The sequence below is a fragment of the Cebus imitator genome, unplaced genomic scaffold, assembly GCF_001604975.1.
Source record: "Cebus imitator isolate Cc_AM_T3 unplaced genomic scaffold, Cebus_imitator-1.0 Scaffold12, whole genome shotgun sequence".
NCBI classification, from domain to species: domain Eukaryota; kingdom Metazoa; phylum Chordata; class Mammalia; order Primates; family Cebidae; genus Cebus; species Cebus imitator.
Window position 1 is genome coordinate 7,340,130 of NW_016107327.1, and position 19,304 is coordinate 7,359,433.

The 19,304-nt window shown below is 42.6% G+C and overlaps 1 protein-coding gene across 3 annotated transcripts in view; it reads left to right on the forward strand.

Moving 5' to 3' along the window:
- The first annotated feature begins 294 nt into the window (after positions 1–294).
- Positions 295–19,304, forward strand: part of OSBPL1A (oxysterol binding protein like 1A) — a 244,758-nt gene continuing 225,748 nt past the window's right edge. For 2 of the 3 annotated variants that reach the window (XM_017498487.1, XM_037727959.1), the window contains exon 1: positions 390–517. The gene's annotated coding sequence lies outside the window, so the exon portion shown is untranslated. Of the gene's footprint in view, positions 518–19,304 lie in introns of all 3 variants that reach the window. The other variant, XM_017498470.1, reaches the window with a different exon arrangement.

Genomic DNA, 19,304 nt, shown 5'->3' on the forward strand with positions numbered 1-19,304 from the left:
ACCCAGGACTTATATTTGCTTGGGGACGGGGGTCTCCCACTGCCTCACACGGGCGACTCCTAGTAGTGTCGGGGTAGGGCCCGCCCCTTCTTCTTCAGGGGTGTAGTGGGAGGAGCGCGAAGGCTTTGCACCTCCCTAGTAGTTGGCAAAACCTGGAACCGGCTCCGGTGGCCAAGGCGGGACAGGAGCAGGCCGGGGGCGTGGGAAGGCGGGACAGGGGCGTGGCGTGGGCGGGGAATGGGCGTGGCCTAGCTGCGGTCACGTGTCGGGCGGATGCCCGCACGCCCGGAGGGTGCGCGTTCCAGGGGCGGGCGGCGGGGAGGGGCGGTGCTACCTCGCGCTCCGCCGGGGTCCCGGCGCCGGGACCCGGGAGACAGACGTTACAGGCTCGAGCGTCCTCGGGGAGTGCCAGCGAGAGTCGGTGACAAGCGCTTCCTCGACGTGGGGCGGGCGGACAGTAAGCCCTGCGGTCGTGGCCCCCGCCTCGGGAGTTCTGGGAGCCCGGGTGACCGCGTAGGTCAGTTTCTCGCGGCTGTCCCCGCCTGGCGTTCGAGGCCGGTTCCCGCGCTGATGGGTTCCAGCTGGGCTGCGCTCGGGAGGTCTGTCCGTGCCTGGTTGGGGGTGGGCGCTCGCGTCTCGTGCGTCTTTGAGGATGGGTCGTGGCGAGGCGACGCAGGGCTGCAGCGGAGCTTGGCTTCCCGGCGGCCGCTGGCTGCTGCGGCGCTGCAGGAAGTTGGGCATTAAAAGTAACAAGATGTTGGCATTTGTTGCACTTCCACTAGGGTGCCACAACCATGCTGGTGCTGCATGCATCACCCACCAGATCTTCAGCTGCGTGCCTTCTCGGTACTTTCGTGTGTCCATCGTGACTTAATTTCCTCCGAACAGGAGGATTGATACACAGTAGAAGTCACGCGTTGTTCATGTGACCGTTTCTCAATGTACCGCGTGGTCAGTTCGACAAGCATGAACGAATGTCCAAGGGAGATTCCGAAACTGAATGAGAGCGCAGCTGCACAGTAGACTTTAACAATTCACTTTCTCCACTGCCCTAATGATTGGCAGGAGGCATTGAATAGGGTTATCCTGATTTAGTTAATATTAGTTTTCAGTTCAAGTTGTCGTTTTAAGGGAGACAGTATTGTGAAATGGAATTGTGGGCACTGTGATATTGTTAAATAAGGCTGCTTGAATGTTGCAAATGTGGCCATTAGGTGTCTGTGAATAGTTAATAATACAATTAAATCAGCTTTACAATCAGTGATGTGTCTTCCCTGAAAACTTCAGTCTTTGCCCTACAGTTGGTGCATTCTGGATTTGGAGTTTGGAACCTCCTAACCTCTTTACTCAGCATTATTTGTTTTGAGGAGTAGCACTATTTGCAGTCTAACCCTGATAAAATGAATTTTTTGCAGTGGTGTGATAGATGTAAATTCTGACACCCCCCTCTCCCAAGCTGCAATTGTGAAGATTTCTTAATTACAGCACAGTTACAAAATCCACCTTTTAATTCCCTAATTCTAAACCACTAGGTGGGCTTTGCCTACAATTTATAGGGGGAAAAGAGGAGAAAACTGACAGTAACATTCCTGTCTTAAAATTTATTATCTTTTTCATTACTCCCAAGCAGTGTAACTCTCCTTCAGCAATGAGCAACAGGTAGTCAAACTAGGAGTTAATTGCCAAAGATTGAGTAGATTAATCTGAAACATTTGTTATCTCAGTGTAGTATTTTGTGAAGGTTGTTTATCAAAATGACGCTTGCGAAATATCTCATTGCGAATCAGGAGAAACTTATGGCGGGTGGCTGGCTAATTTTTGGAGGCTGCTCATTTTTGCATATATTGTTCTAGCCAACTTGTGATTCAGAGCAGTAGATATTATTTCTATGAAAGTATTCACAGCCGGGTGCGGTGGCTCACGCCTGTAATCCCAGCACTTTGGGACGCCGAGGTGGGCGGATCACCTAAGGTCAGGAGTTTGAGACAAGCCTGGCCAAGATGGGGTGAAACCCCATCTCTTCTAAAATTAGAAAAATTAGCCGGGCGTGGTGGTGGGCGCCACTAATCCCAGCTACTCAGGAGGTTGAAGCAGGAGAATCGTTTGAATCCAGAAGGCAGAGGTTGTAGTGAGTGGACATTGTGCCATTGCACTGAAGCCTGGGTGACAAGAGCGATTCTCCCTCTCAAAAAAAAAAAATTCCTCCCCCACCATTTCCTCAAAACAAGGGGAAATGATACTGTTTTAGAACCAACAATTAAGTTGAAAAATACAGCGAGTCCTTTTTGAGTAGTAACATGGTGAAATGTCTGTTAAATATTAATACACTACAAATTTTCTCCTTGTGGCTTTGTTTTACTTAGAGATACATCTATATATCTGATCATAATATTTTAAATTTGGAACTGTGTCAGTTTCTTACCTCTTGACATTATTGGAAGCTGAGCTTTTAATACATTGTGTATATTCACTGAGAAAAGTAGTAGGCAGAAAGTAGAAATCAGCCAAACAAGTAACTTAGCAGAGAAGAGAGAATATGATATCAAATACATGTCAGAAATTTGATATCCTTCAGAACCTTGTCAGTTCTTCCAAGCTGAGTCTGAACTTTGGCAGTCAAAACTTTTTTGATGACCTAGCAAGTTACCTGAATTTCCTAGAAAGAGGACAGGTTTTAGCACTGCAGTCACCAGCTTATACTAGCAATTCGTGAGGTTTTAGAAAAGACATCATCATGCACTCTGTACAGTGTATGTATATTTGTGACCGTGTTGTCATATAAGTATCTTATGTGATGTTCTTAGTCTCTAGAAATGTTTTTCCTCACCTGGCCTCCGCCACTAATGCTGTGTCGGTACTGTCAGTGTTAAGGGGGCTGTATGAGGTATGTTAGTATAAGAAATAGCTTTAATGCTATTACTAAGAAGATAAACTAGGTCACTCACTTTTATTTATCAGCCTGCAAATAGGAAATTACTGTATAGTGAAAGCAGTCTTTAGCTGTACATTTTCCTATCATGTGACAATGGAAAGTAACCACGTTTTTACTTTGTGTTTAAAGTTTTTCTTTAAAGAGATATTTCTATGATGGTCAGTATTATCATACATGAGTTTAATTCAGTTTAAAAAATAATTTTCAAGTGTGAAATAATCAAAATGGGAAAAATTTTAATGCACTTTTCTAAAATTTAGGGAATTTTATCATTAAAAGGTAACAGTCAGCCTCCTTGTTAGTGTTTTTATTACTAAACTTGATTTGCGAAATACGTACACAGACTTCTCTGCACTTTTCTTCTAGGTACGTGGCCTGTTTGGAAACAGTAGTTAATAGTTTTCAGAATCTGTCAAGTTGAAATTCAAATCAGGTGCATCTAGCCTAAGTGTTAAAGCAGCTAAAATTATAGCACCTGAAGTTATTCTAAGCACGTTCATAAGCAAAACTATGAAGCTTAATTTTTACTAATTTTAACAAATATTAGAATTTCCAACCTAATATGGATAAATACCTGGCAACAGGATTTGTTTTTTTATTATGTCTGTTTGGCATCCAAGTCGGTGTGGGTATGTAATGGGTATGAATAAGAGAAGGTAATGTAAATTTATCAAATACAAAGTAATAATTTGGTATAAACATTTTATGATTTCAGTGCTTTACAAACCATAAGATGACATATTACAATTATAGCCAATTCTCCATCATTTCTTCTCCAGAAGATGAATGCTTTTTATCAGGGCACAAAGACTTATTGAGGAAGTTAGAGAAAAAGTTTCACTGAATTAAAAATTAAGTGATTAAAATTTTGTTTTATAACTTGAAACAATATAGGTGAGTGCTTCCCAAAGTAGGCTTTATAATTTTTTCCTGTTTTCCTTAAATTGCCATGTTTTTAGGTGTTCTTTTCCGTTAATAAATAAAGCTTTTTTTCTTTTTGGCGACAGAATCTCACTCTGCCGCCAGGCTGGAGTGCAGTGGTGCAATCTTGACTCAGGGCAACCTCCACCTCCCGGGTTCAAGCGATTCTCCTGCCTCAGCCTCCCAGGTAGCTGGGACTACAGGTGCGCACCACCATGCCCAGCTAATTTTTGTATTTTTAGTAGAGATGGGGTTTCACCGTGTTGGCCAGATGGTCTCGATTTCTCGACCTCGTGATCCGCTTACCTCTGCGTGCTAAACTGCTGGGATTACAGGTGTGAGCCACCATGCCAGCCATGATTAAAGGTTTTTAAAACGAGGCACTCAAACCGTAATTCAGATTCAAATTCCTCAGTGATTGTACAGGAACATTAATTAAAATCAGTGGCCTTTAACTTTTGCAGCTGAATCGAATTTTATAAAATACATAGCATTATTTCCCCCTTATACATTCTGGCTGTGACTCTACTGTTAATACTTCGCAAGTAACTTTATCTTTGGGCTTTTCAGTTGCTTCAGCTCTATAGTCAGAGTGTTAGATTAAATATGAATTTGCCTACCAGTGTTCGGTTTCTAAAACAAGCAAAAAATGCATTTGTTTGTGTCATAGTTTTCTGCATACATAATATGTGTATCTATGGATATGTGTGCATAATGTATACATATCTACATACACATAGGTATATGATTGCATCAGAAAAATCACTGATTGTTAACTAATCGTAGAGCAAAGATGTCTTTTTTTTTTTTTTTTTTGCCATTGCTATGTCTTTATGTAGTTACTTTAATCTTTAATACCTTGCTGGTGTTAAAAGAATATAATGTCAGGAGGAAACACACTGTTCAGCAGTGAACTACAGGCTGGGTGAGGTGGCTCATGCTTGTAATTCCAGCACTTTGGGAGACAAGGCAGGAGAATTCCTTGAGGCCAGGAGTTTGAGACCAGCCTGGGCAACACAGCCAGACCTCATCTCTATAAAAGATATAAAAATTAGCCAGGTAGGGTGGCATGCACCTTTGGTTCCAGCTACTTAGGAGGCCAAGGCAGGAGGATTGCTTGAGTCCAGGAGTTTGAGGCTGCAGTGAGCCATGATTGTGCTACTGCGCTCCACCCTGGGCAACTGACTGAGACCCTGTCTAATAAAGAAGGCAGCTAACTACTTTGGAGTGCAGGGCTAAGCACAGTACAGGTTTTTATGTTTTTAAGATTTAGTTTATAGGATGTTTTTGTTCATAGACACATTTAATTTTTCTCATTCAAATTTCTAGCATACAGTGTATTTCAAGTATTATGTTAATGTAACAGCAGTCATAAAATCAGTATCTGATAATTTAAAAACTAATCACAACATATATTTTTAGTAATTTTTGAATAATTAGGCTCCCTTTGTCTTTATTAAGAGTACAAATGCTGGCTGGATGCAGTGGCTCACGCCTGTAATCCTAGCACTTTGGGAGGCTGAAGTAGAGGAATGGCTTGAGCCCAGGAGTTTAAGACCAGCCTTGGGCAACATTGACAGAACGCTGTCTCTACAAAAAATACAAAAATTATTTGGGCATGGTGGCATTTGCCTGTAGTCCCAGCTACTTGGGAGGCTGAGGTGGAAGGATCACTTGAGCCTGGGAAGTGGAGGTTGCAGTGAGCTGAGATCGTGCACCTGCACTCCAGCTTTGATGACAGACCCTGTCCCAAAAGAAAAAAAAAAAAGTACAAATCCTATTTGGCAATTATGCAAAACATATTTTAGATGCCTCCTGATTTGTGTGTGAAAACATGTACGTAACATAAAATTTGCTGTTTACGGATTTTTGTTTTTTTTGTTTTTTTCTGAGATGGAGTGCTCTTGTTGCCCAGGCTGGAGTGCAATGGTGTGGTCTCGGCTCACTGCAACTTCCACCTCCCAGGTTCAAGCCATTCTCCTGCCTTAGCCTCCCAAGTAGCTAGGATTACAGGCGCATGTCACCATGCCCAGCTAATTTTTGGTATTTTTAGTAGAAATGGTGTTTCTCCGCATTGGTCAAGCTGGTCTTGAACTCCTGACCTCAGGTGATCTGCCTGCCTTGGCCTCCCAAAGTGCTGGGATTACAGGAGTAAGCCACTGCACCTGGCGTGTTGTTTTTTTTTTTAAACGAGAGTTTCATTCTGTTGCTCAGGGCTGGAGTGTAGTGGTATGGTCATAGTTCACTGCAGCCTTGAACTCCTGAGCTCAAGTAGTCCTGCTTCAGCCTCCTGAGTAGCTGGGTCTATAGGTGCACACCGTGACACTTGGGTAATTATTATTATTATTATTTTTTTTGTAGAGACTGGAGTCTTGCTGTGTTGCCCAGACTGGTCTTAAACTCCTGGCCTCAGGCTATTCTCCTGCCTCAGCCTCCCAAAGCAGTAGGATTACAGGCATGAGCCATCACACCTGGCCTGTTGTAGCCGTTATTAAGTGTATGATTCAGTGGCATTGCATACATTCACATTGTAGTACCACTGTCACCACTGTCCATCTCCAGAACCTTTTCATCCATCCCAAACTGAAACTCTGTTCTCATTAAACAATACTCCCTAATCCTTCCTCCCTTTTCTAGCCCCTGGCAACCACCATCCTGTTTTGTCTCTATGACTTTGACTCAAGTGGAGTCACACAGTATTGTGTCCTTTTATAAGTGACTTATTTCACTTAGCATGATGTATTCCAGGTTTATCCACGTTCTAGCATGTGTCAGAATTTCCATTTATTTATTTATTTGAGACAGAGTCTTGCTTGGTCACCCAGGCTGGAGTGCGGTGGCGCAATCTCAGTCACTGCAACCTCCGCCTCCTGGGCTCAAGCGATTCTTGTGCTTCAGCCTCCCCAGTAGCTAGGACTACAGGCGTGCACCACCACACCTGGCTAATTTTTGTTTTTTTAGTAGAAATGGGGTTTCACCATGTTGGCCAGGCTGGTCTTGAACTCCTGACCTTAGGTGATCCACCTGCCTCAGCTTCCCAAAGTGCTGGGATTACAGGCATGAGCCACTGCACCTGGCCAAAAAGTTACCTGAATCTGCTGAAATTTGGAGAACAAGGGCATGGGAAGTGAAAAACACATATATTAAGGTTTTGAAATTTAAAAAATTTAATGAATTTTTTTTTGTTTTTTTTTTGAGATGGAGTCACGCTCTGTTGCCCAGGCTGAAGTACAGTGATGTGATCTTGGCTCACTGCCACCTCTGCCTCCTGGGTTGAAGTGATTCCCCTGCCTCAGCCTCTCTAGTAACTGGGATTATGGCATATGCCACCATGTCCAGCCAATTTTTGTATTTTTAATAGAGACAGGATTGTCTTGGTCTGTTGGCCAGGCTGGTCTCGAACTCCTGACCTCAAGTGATCTTCCTGGCTCGGCCTCCGAAAGTGTTGGGATCACAGGTGTTGAGCCACCATGCCCATTCTTCCTTTTAAAGGCCAAATAAATATTGCCTTGTATATGTCACATTTTGTTTTTCCATTCATCTGTCAGTGGACATTTAGGTTGATTCCTTGCTTTTAGTTTTTTTGGGTATATATCCAGAAGTAGAATTGCTGGATCATAGGTAATTTTGTGTTTAATTTTTTGAGGAACCCCCATACTTTTCTGATGTTTTAAGATTCACAATTACACATTGTTATATGTATGAGTAGAATTCAGCCTGGATGTCTGAATTTTAACTTTTCTAATACCTTTAAGAACTTTATTCTGAAAAAGGGCACATTGTTAAATATTTTCGGTTTTTGGCACTCGGGTAAATTAGCTCTTATTGTTGAATTTTATTATCTTCGATTTCTCTAGGAATTTTCTAACTTGATTCTGCAGTTTTTTTGTTTTGTTTGAGACAGCCACTCTGTTGCCTAGTCTGGACTGCAGCAGTGCGATTTCAGCTCACTGCAACCTCCGCCTCTTGGGTTCAAGTGATTCTTGTACTTCATCCTCCCCAGTAGCTGGGATTACAGGCATGGGTGACCACACCCAGCTAAATTTTGTATTTTTTAGTAAAGATGGGGTTTCACTATGTTGGCCAGGCTGGTCTCAAACTCCTGGTCTCAAGTGATCTGCCCTCCCTGGCCTCCCGAAATGCTGGTTCTGGAACTCCTAACCTCAGGTTATCTACCTGCCTCAACCTCCTGAAGTGCTGGGATTGCAGGCGTGAGCCACCATGCCTGGCGGTATAAATTTTTAAAAACGTATTTCCTGTGGCTTATTAGAAAAAAACATACACCTTTTGTAAGGCACTGCTTGTAGAATTTCCTATCAGACCTGATTGCTTTGTTTTCAAAGGACTAAGTCCCCAACCGTCCGTCCGTCTATCCATCCATCCAGTTAACTAATATTTGGTTGCCTGCTGTGTTCTATGCACCTTGCTAGGGATATAATAGGGAAACGGAATAGACATGAGGCACTTGTTCTAATCGAGTTTACAGTCTAGTCGAGGGACAGCCAAAGAAATGACCACACCAATACTTTCAGACTCATGTATTGTGGCAGGTTGCCATGAGGGCTTATCAAGAGGCTCTAGCTGATATGGGAGATGGAGAAAGCAAGTCAGACCTCTCTCCAGAAATGTGGATAGTAAATTATTTGTACACTTGTCTTCTTTACAACATTTAAAAGTTCTCCTAGTGTGAGGCCTGGTTTTATTCATTAGTGTCATCAGAGGTTAGAACAATGCCTAGAATGTGGCAAGCCTTCAAGTCATTGGGCATTGATTCATCTACTTGTGTGGTATGAGAATTAGGGAAGGTGATGCAGGCCTGCTGGTGATAGGGAAACTGCAGCTTCTGGTGCTGTCATGTTGGACACCTGATGGTGGGATAACTACCTGAACGTTCACCTGAGGGTTAAGGTTTCAGATACTCATGGGCATTCTAGATATGCAGATCTACATAGACAGCAGTGGACTTTCAGTCCACATTTAGTGGATGATTCTTGGATGAGAAAAGAAATTGTGGGCTGGGTGCAGTGGTGCATGGCTGTAATCCCAGCACTGTGGAAGGTGAAGATGGAGAATCACTTAAGCCCAGGGGTTTGAGATCAGCCAGGGCAACAAAGCGAGTCTCCATCTCTTTTAAAAAAAAAATTGTGATGAATGGCTTTATTCCTTGTTTGAAACATTGTATTAGTAGTTTCTTTTTTTGTAGTGTAGCTGAAAGGAATATAAAGATCATTTTATTGTAATGATCTAATTAGTATTGCTGTCCTTTATAGGAGGTTGTCTCAGTTTTTAAATTACTGAGAGTTGTGCTATTTTGCCTGGGTGTTAGAGCCACTGGGAAAATATTTTGCCATAAAAAATATTTTTGGGCGGGGCATGGTGGCTCACACCAGTAATCCTAGCACTTTGGGAGACCAAGGCAGGCGGATCAATTGAGCCCAAGATTCGAGACCAGCCTGGGCAACATGGCGAAACCCTGTCTGTACAAAAAAAGTACAAAAATTCATTGGGCCTGGTGATATGCACCTGTTGTCCCAGCTACTCAGGAGACTAGGTTGAGAGGATCCACTGAGCCTGAGAGATCAAGGCTGCAGTGAGCTGATTGTGCCACTGCACTCCAGCAGTGCAGGAGACATCTATATATAGATTTCAAAAATCTATAGATTTCAGAAAATGTATATATATTTCAAAAAGTATATATTTTTACTGTTTTCTGCTTTTAATAGTAAATACTTTGTTTATAGAGATAAGTTTTAGAGGTATACTTGATTCATTTATTCTTTTTTTTTTTCTTTTTGAAATAGGATCTCACTCTGTCACCCAGGCTGGAGTGCAGTGGTGCAATCATGGCTCACTGTAGCCTCTACCTCCCCAGGTCAAGCGATCCTTCTATCTCAGCTTCCTGAGTAGCTGACTACAGGCTCATGCCACCACGCCTGACTAATTTTTGTGTTTTTTATAAAGATGGGGTCTTGACAGCTTGTTCAGGCTAGTCCTAAACTCCTGGGGCTCAAGCGGTCCACCTGCCTTGGCCTTCCAAAGTGCTGGGATTACAGATATGAGCCACCGTGCCTGGCCTATACTTAATTTTTATTAACTCATTTCTAAAAGGAGATAAGAGAAGGTGGCAGTCTCCTCCCCACCCCTGCCATTCCTGTCTAAAGTTATAAAGATTATAAGGGAAAAGCAGTGAAAATGCCTGTTAGCATTTTGGAATTTATCCTCTAGGTATTGCTTATTGGGTTAAGTCTGAAGTTTCATAGTCAGAAAATCTTTAGAGTGTGCCTAGGCTGTACAACTAGACTAACTGGTTTTGATGCATGTAGTGTCAAATTGCTTTGAACATGAGAGAATGTCCAAATTGCTTTAAGATTATTTTTAAGTCAAATGCCTGTCAAAAGCCTATGGGCTTTAGGCACAGGGTAACATGAGTTGTTGATTTTTCCTTGTGTTGCCGAAATTTAATGGGTTCTCTTCCCCCCCACCTCTCTTTATGATACTTTAAGTTCTGGTGTACATGTGCAGATCTTGCAGGATTGTTACACGGGTATATACATGCCGTGGTGGTTTCCTGCTTCCATCCCCCCATCACCTATGTTAGGTATTTCTCCCAATGTTATCCCTCCCCAATCTCCCCACCCCTCGCCATCCCTCCCCAAACCCCTCAACAGACCCCAGTGTGTGATGTTCTCCTCCCTGTGTCCATGTGTTCTCGTTGTTCAATACCCACCTATGAGTAAGAATATGCAGTGTTTGGTTTTCTGTTCTTGTGTCACTTTGCTGAGAATGATGGTTTCCAGATTCATCCATGTCCCTGCAAAGGACATGAACTCATCTTTTTTATGACTGCATAGTATTCCATGATGTTTATGTGCCACATTTTCTTGATCCAGTCTATCATTGATGGACATTTGGGTTGGTTCCAAGTCTTTGCTATCGTAAACAGTGCCGTAATGAACATATGTGTGCATGTGTCTTTATAATAGAATGATTTATAATCCTTTGGATATATACCCAGTGATGGGATTGGTTGGTCAGATGGTATTTCTATTTCCAGATCCCTGAGGAATCACCACGCTGTTTTTCACAATGGTTGAGAACTAATTTACACTTCCACCAACAGTGTAAAAGTGTTCCTATTTCTCCACGTCCTCTCCAGCATCTGTTGTCTCCATATTTTTTAATGATCCACATTCTAACTGGTGTGAGATGGTATCGCAGTGTGGTTTTGATTTGCATTTCTCTAATGACCAGTGATGATGAGCATTGTTTCATATGTTTATTGGCCGCATAAATGTCTTCTTTTGAAAAGTGTCTGTTCATATCCTTTTCCCACTTTTTGATGGGGTTGCTTGTTTTTTTCTTGTAAATTTGTTTTCGTTCCTTGCAGATTCTGGATATCAGCCCTTTGTCAGATGGGTAGCTTGCAAAATTTTTTTCCCATTCTGTTGGTTGCTGGTTCACTCTAATGTTTCTTTTGCTGTGCAGAAGTTCTTAAGTTTAATTAGATCTCATTTGTCTGTTTTGGCTTTTGTTGCCATTGCTATAGGTGTTTTAGTCATGAAGGCCTTGCCTATGCCTGTGTCCTGAATGGTATTGCTTAGGTTTTCTTCTAGGGTTTTTATGGTCTTATGTTTAAATCTTTAATCCATGTGGAGTTAATTTTAGTGTAAGGTGTCAGGAAGGGATCCAGTTTCAGCTTTCTGCATATGGCTAGCCAGTTTTCCAAACACCATTTATTAAACAGGGAATCCTTTCCCCATTGCTTGTGTTTGTCAGGTTTGTCAAAGATCAGATGGTTGTGGATGTGTGGCATTACTTCCAAGGCCTCTGTTCTGTTCCATTAGTCTATATCTCTCTTTTGGTACTAGTACCATGTTGTTTTGATTACTGTTGCCTTGTAGTATAGTTTCAAGTCAGGTAGTGTGATATGTCCAGGTTTGTTCTTTTTGCTTAGGATTGTCTTGGCTATGTGGGCTGTTTTTTGGTTCCATATGAAATTTAAGGTGTTTTTTTCCAGTTCTGTGAGGAAGATCGATGGTAGCTTGATGGGGATAGCATTGAATCTATAAATTACTTTGGGTAGTATGGCCATTTTCACGATACTGTTTCTTCCTAACCATGAGCATGGAATGTTTTTCCATCTGTTTGTGTCCTCTCTTATTTCCATGAGTAGTGGTTTGTAGTTCTCCTTGAAGAGGTTCTTCACATCCTTTGTTAGTTGTATTCCTAGGTATTTTATTCTCTTTGTGGCAATCATGAATGGTTTGCTCATGATTTGGCTCTCTGTTCATCTATTGTTGGTGTATAGGAATGTTTATGATTTTTGCATATTGATATTGTATCCTGAGACTTTGCTGAAGTTGCCTATCATCTTAAGGAGATTTTGGGCTGAGACAATGGGGTCTTCTAAATATACAGTCCTGTCATCTGCAAATATAGACAGTTTGACTTCCTCTTTTCCTAAGTGAATATGCTTTATTTCTTTTTCTTGCCTGATTGCTTTGGCTTAAACTTGCCGATACTATGTTAAATAGGAGTGGTGAGAGAGGGCATCCTTGTCTAGTGCCAGTTTTCAAAGAGAATGCTTCCAGTTTTTGCCCATTCAGTATGATATTGGCTGTGGGTTTGTCATAAATAGCTTTTATTATTTTGAGATACGTTCCATTGATACCTAGTTTATTGAGAGTTTTTAGCATAAAGCGCTGTTGAATTTTGTCAAAGGCCTTTTCTGCATCTATTGAGATAATCATGTGGTTTTTGTCTTTCATTCTGTTTATGTGATGGCTTATGTTTATAGATTTGTGTATGTTGAGCCAGCCTTGCATCCCTGGGATGAAGCCTACTTGCTCGTGATGGATAAACTTTTTGATGTGCTGTTGCATTTGGTTTGTTAGCATTTTATTGAAGATTTTTGCATCGATGTTCATCATAGATATTGGCATGAAATTTTCTTTTTTAATTGAGTCTGTGCCAGGTTTTGATACCAGGATGATGTTGGTTTCAACATGAGTTAGGGAGGATTCCACCTTTTTGTATTGTTTGGAATAGTTTCAGAAGGAATGGTACCAGCTCCTCTTTGTGTGTCTGGTAGAATTTGGCTGTGAACCTGTCTGGACCTGAACTTTTTTTGATTGGTAGGCTATTAATTGCTGCCACAATTTCAGACCTTGTTATTGATCTATTCAGGGATTCGACTTCTTCCTGGTTTAATCTTGGGAGGGTGTAAGTGTCCAGGAATTTATACATTTCTTCTAGATTTACTGGTTTATTTGCATAGAGTTGTTTGTAGTAATCTCTGATGGTATTTTGTATTTCTGTGGAATCAGTGGTGATATCTCCTTTATCATTTTTTATCGCATCTATTCGATTTTTCTCTCTTTTCTTTTTTATTAGTCTGGCTAGTGGTCTATTTTGCTGATCTTTAAAAAAAAAAAAAAAAACCAGCTCCTGGATTTATTGATTTTTTCAAAGGGTTTTTTGTGTGTCTATCTCCCTCAGCTCTGCTCTGATCTTAGTTATTTCCTATCTTCTGCTAGCTTTTGAATTTGTTTGATCTTGCTCCTCTAGTTTTTTAAACTGTGACAATAGGGTGTTGATTTTAGATCTTTTCTCGCTTCTCATGTGGGAATTCAGTGCTATAAATTTCCCTCTAGACACTGCTTTAAGTGTGTCCCAGAGATTCTGGTATGTTGTGTCTTCATTCTCATTGGTTTCGAAGAACATCTTTATTTCTGTCTTCATTTCGTTATTTATCCAGTCAACATTCAAAAGCCAGTTGTTCAGTTTCCATGTAATTGTGTGGTTTTGAGTGAGTTTCTTAATCCTGAGTTCTAATTTGATTGCACTGTGGTCTGAGAGACTATTTGTTACGATTTCCATTCTTTTCCATTTGTTGAGGAGTGATTTACTTCCAATTATGTAGTCAATTTTAGAGTAAGTGCGATGTGGTGCTGAGAAGAATGTATATTCTGTGGTTTTGGGGTGGAGAGTTCTGTAGATGTCTGTGAGGTCTGCTTGTCCAGATCTGCATTCAAGTCCTGGATATCCTTGTTAATTTTCTGTCTCATTGACCTGTCTGATATTGACAGTGGAGTGTTAAAGTCTCCCACTATTGTGTAGGAGTCTAAGTCTCTTTGTAGGTTTTTAAGAACTTGCTTTATGTATCTGGGTGCTCCTGTATTGGGTGCATATACATTTAGGATAGTTAGCTCTTCTTGTTGCATTGATCCTTTTACCAATATGTAATGCCCTTCTTTGTCTCTTTTGATCTTCATTAGTTTATAGTCCATTTTGTCAGAGACTAGGATTGCAATGCCTGCTTTTTTTTTGCTCTCCATTTGCTTGGTAAATCTTCCTCCATCCCTTTATTTTGAATCTGTGTGTGTCTTTGCATGTGAGTTGGGTCTCCTGAATACAGCACACCAATGGGTCTTGACTATCCAGTTTGCCAGTCTGTGTCTTTTGATTGGGGCATTTAGGCCATTTACATTTAAGGTTAATATTGTTATGTGTGAATTTGATCCTGCCATTTTGATACTAGCTGGTTGTTTTGCCCTTCAGTTTACGCAGTTTCTTCATTGTGTCGACGGTCTTTACCATTTGGTATGTTTTTGCAGTGGCTGGTACTGGTTGTTCCTTTCCATGTTTAGTGCTTCCTTCAGGAGCTCTTGTAAGGCAGGCCTGGTGGTGATTCAATCTCTCAACAATTGCTTGTCTGTAAAAGATTTTATTTTCCCTTCACTTATGAAGCTTAGTTTGGCTGGATATGAAATTCTAGGTTGAAAGTTCTTTTCTTTAAGGATGTTGAATATTGGCCCCCATTCTCTTCTGGCTTGTAGGGTTTCTGCTAAGAGATCTGCTGTGAGACTGATGGGCTTCCCTTTGCGGGTAACCCGACCTTTCTCTCTGGCTACCCCTAGCATTTTTTCCTTCATTTCAACCCTGGTGAATCTGATGATTATGTGCCTTGGGGTTGCTCTTCTTGAGGAATATCTTTGTGGTGTTCTCTGCATTTCCTGGACTTGAATATTGGCCTGCCTTGCTAGGTTGGGGAAGTTTTCCTGGATAATATCCTGAAGAGTTTTTTCCAGCTTGGATTCATTCTCTCCGTCACATTCAGGTACACCGATCAAATGTAGATTAGGTCTTTTCACATAATCCTATATTTCTTGAAGGCTCTGTTTATTTCTTTTCACTCTGTATTCTTGCCTTCTCATTTTTTTTCACTAAGTTGATCTTTAATCTTTGATAGTCTTTCTTCTGCTTGATGAATTCAGCTATTGAAACTTGTGTATGCTTTGTGAAGTTCTCATGCTGTGTTTTTCAGCTCCATCAAGTCATTTATGTTTTTCTCTAAGCTAGTTATTCTAGTTAGCATTTCGTCTGACCCTTTTTCAAGGTTCTTAGTTTCTTGCATTGGGTTAGAACATGTTCCTTTAGCTCAGAGAAGTTTGTTATTCCCCACCTTCTGAAGCCTGCTTCTGTCAATTCAACAAACTCGTTCTCCATACTGTTTTGATCCCTTGCTGAGGAGTTGTGATCCCTTGCAGGAGAGGTGAGGTGTTTTGGTTTTTGGTGATTGCATCCTTTTTGCGCTGGTTTCTTCCCATCTTTGTCTACCTTTGGTCTTTGAAGTTGGTGACTTTTGGATGGGGTCTCTGAGTGGATGTCCTTTCTGTTGATGTTGAAGCTATTTCTTTCTGTTTTTTAGTTTTCCTTCTAACAGACCCCTCTGCTGCAGGACTGCTGGAGGTTTGCTCCAGACCCTGCTTGCCTGTGAATCACCCACAGGGTTTGCAAAACAGCAGGGATTGCTGCCTGTTATTTCCTCTGGTAGTTTCATCCCAGAAGGGTACCTGCCAGATGTCAGCCAGAGCTCTCCTGTATGAGGTTTCTTTTTGGATATATGGGGGCCAGGGAGCCACTTGAGGAGGCAATCTGTACCTTATCAGATCTCAAGTGGTCTGCTGAGAGCTCTGTTGCTCCCTTTAGGGCTGCTGGGCAGGGACGTTTAAGCCTGCGGCAGCTGAACTCACAACTGCCCCTTTTCCCAGGTGCTCTGTCTGGGAAGGTTGTGTTTTATTTATAAGTCTCTGATGTGCTGCTGCCTTTTTTCAGAGATGCCCTGCCCAGCAAGGAGGGAGTCTAGTCACAGTCTACCTGTAGAGGCGCTGCTGAGCTGCCTAGGGCTCTGTGTAAACTTCATCTAGCTTTTGTTTACACAGGCAAAGTTAGAACTGCCTCAGCAATGGCGGTCACCCTTCTCCCCACTCCCCACTGGGCTCGACCTCCCGGGTTGAGTTCAAGCTGCTGTGCTGGCTGGGAAACTCTCAAGCCAGAGGTTTCAGTTTGCTGGTCTTTGTGAGGGTGGAAGCCGCTGGGCCAGATCATTTGGCTCCCTACCTTCAGCTCTCCTTATTTCAAGGGAGTGGGAGGCTCTGTTTCGCAGGTGTTCCAGGCACCAGCCAAAACGGCCACCCAGGTTTGTGCCGAAAACCGTGGTGCCAGCTGAAATGGCGGCTCAGATCTGTGCTGAAAATCCTTGGCTTTTATTGGCCCAACAGAAATCTCCTGGTCTGTGGGTTGTAAAGACCATAGGGGAAGCTCAGGATCTGAACTGGTGTGCCAGAGTGGCTGGAAAAGTCCCTAGTGTCCTCTGTTGGGTGGGAGGGGGGTCCTCTGGCTAGTTGCACTTCCTGGGTGAGGCAGCACCCCACTCTACCTTGGTTTGCCCTCTTTGGGCTACACCCACTCTCCAACCAGTCTGATTGAGATAAACCTGGTACCTCGGTTGGAAATACAAAGATCACTTGCCTTCTGCTTTGCTCTTGCTGGGAATTGCGCTCCAGAGCTGTTCCTATTCAGCCATCTTGGACTCCTAGGAATTACTCCTTTCTCTTTTTTAAAAATAATAAAACAATCTGTATGGTTTTATTGACCCCATGACCCGTTTTTTTTTAATCTCCTACATCCTGTCTTATAGGAAGAGTCCTCCCTCCTCCTCAGGTACCTACAAATCTGTCCCTTTTCTTATTCTGGAAATTGGCAGTCATCAGATAGGAGCTCTCCCCTGGTTCCCAGCTCCTTAAACGTCCTCATCATGATCTCTACTGTCTTTTCTGCCCACCAGCCTTGGTGCAGTCTTCCTTGTCTTCAGGGCTGTCCTTTCCTTGGGCTTCTCTTTTTCCTGCTCAGGCTCCCCTAGGGTCTCACTCCATCCCTATTCCTCCTTTCTCCTGTATGCCAAGGTTTACCTCTTCCCTGGCTCTTGCCCCACAGCCTTTAAACATGCCCAGGTGTCTAATATCCTAAAAGTGAAGCTGTGACCTTCTCTTCACAAGGAAGTTGCTTTAACGGAGTCTGGTGCAGTCTCCTTTTTATCCCCCATTCACTCCTCTATTTACCAATAGTGTTTTTGCTTGTCTCATTTTCACTGGAGATACTCTTGGAGTTCATCAGTGGCCTTCCTCTATTTGCCAAAGCAGATGGTGTTTTCAGGCCTTGTCTTTCTTACCCTTTCTTTGGCCTTCTGTACCCATCCCATCTCCCAAAACACATTTCTCCCTGGGTTCCAGTCGCTGCCACCCTCTTCTGTGCCCCCTCTCCACCCTTTGTCATTTTTTGCCAGCTTCTCTTCCTTGGCCTCCTTTCCCTTGAATAAGTGAGGGGTCTCATTTATTATTATTCTTCCAGTGAGGGGTCTCATTTATTCCTGATTTTCATGACCATTTATATGCTGATAACTCCCACTATTTAAATTATTTATTTATTTCTAGAGACAGAATCTTACCTAGGCTGGAATACAGGGGTGCGATTAGAGCTCACAGCAGCCTCGAACTCCTGGGCTCAAGCGGTCTTCCTGCCTCAGCCTCCTGAGTAGGTGGTACTACAGGTGCTATTTAAATTCCAACCTACAACTGCTTTCTTCTTGTAAACTGCTATTAAATAGCCGGGTTTTTTTTTTTTCTCCCTAAGACGAAGTTACCCCTCTTGTTGCCTTGGCTGGAGTGTAATGGTGCATTCTTGGCTCACTGCAACCTCTGCCTCCCAAGTTTAAGGGATTCTTCTGCCTCAGACTCCCAAGTAGCTGGGATTACAGGGACCCGCCACCACGCCCGGCTACTTTTTGTATTTTTAGGACAGATGGGGTTTCACCGTGTTGGCCAGGCTGGTCTCAAAATCCTGACCTCATGTGATCCACCCATCTTGGCCTCCCAAAGTGCTGGGATTACAGGCGTGAGCCACTGGGCCCGGCTTTGTTTTTATTTCATTTTTTTTTGTGTGACAGGGTCTCACTCTCTCACCCAGGCTGGAGTGCAGTGGCATGATCTCAGCTCACTGCAACCTCCACCTCCTGGGTTCAAGTGATTCTTGTGCCACAGCCTCCAAAGTAGCTGGGATTACAGGCATGTGCCACCATGCCTGGCTAATTTTTGTATTTTTAGTAGAGATGGGATTTCAACATGTTGGCCAGGCTGATCTCGAACTCCTGACCTCCAGTGATCTGCCCACCTCAGCCTCCTAAACTGCTGGGATTACAGGTGTGAGACACCGTGTCCAGCCTGTAGTTTCTTGTTGAACATCTTCATTTCTGTTTCCCATGGAAATCTCAAACTCACCACAACCAAATAGAGTCACATCTTCACCCAAGTTGTTTATTTTCTATTCCATATCTTGGTTAATCTCCCTGTTATCTAGTGTCCAACAAAGTTTGTTGAACCCTGTGATCTTGGTGAACTTCTTATTCAAGTACCTGTTTAAATTTTACTCTCTCTGTATCTAATCACTAATGTCGGCAAAGAGCTGACTACTCCCTTTCTCCTCTGTGCAGCCACTGTTCCTTGTGCATTGCTGTACTCGACACATGTTGTTGTGATGATTGTTTGCGTGATTGTTGGCAGGGACCCTCCAGAATAGGGCAATCATCATACCTCCAGTGCCCATCATCGTACCTCCAGTGTCTATAACAGCCCTACTCATCAGTAGTTACTCAGGAAACATTGGTTGAATCCATTTTAGTTTCAATCCCAGCATTTATGAGTAACTATTGTGGTTAATATATTGTAATGGACTGTTTACATAGATAATAGATTTATTTATTTTTTGAGATGGGGTCTGTCTCTGTTGCCAGGTTGGAATGCAGTGGTGCAGTCTCAGCTCACTGCAACCTCCGCCTCCCAGGTTTAAATGATTCTCTTGGCTCAGCCTCGTGAGTAACTGGGACTACAGGCTCGTGCCACCACGCCCAGCTAATTTTTGTATTTTTAGTAGAGATGGGTCTCACCATGTTGGCCAGGATGGTCTTTCTCTCCTGACCTCGCGATCCACCCACCTTGGCCTCCCAAAGTATTAGGATTACAGGCGTGAGCCACTGTGCCCAGCCCAATGATTTGTTTTTATCCTTTTCATATTTACTGTACAGAACTTGAGAATTTTTTTTTTTTTTTTTTTT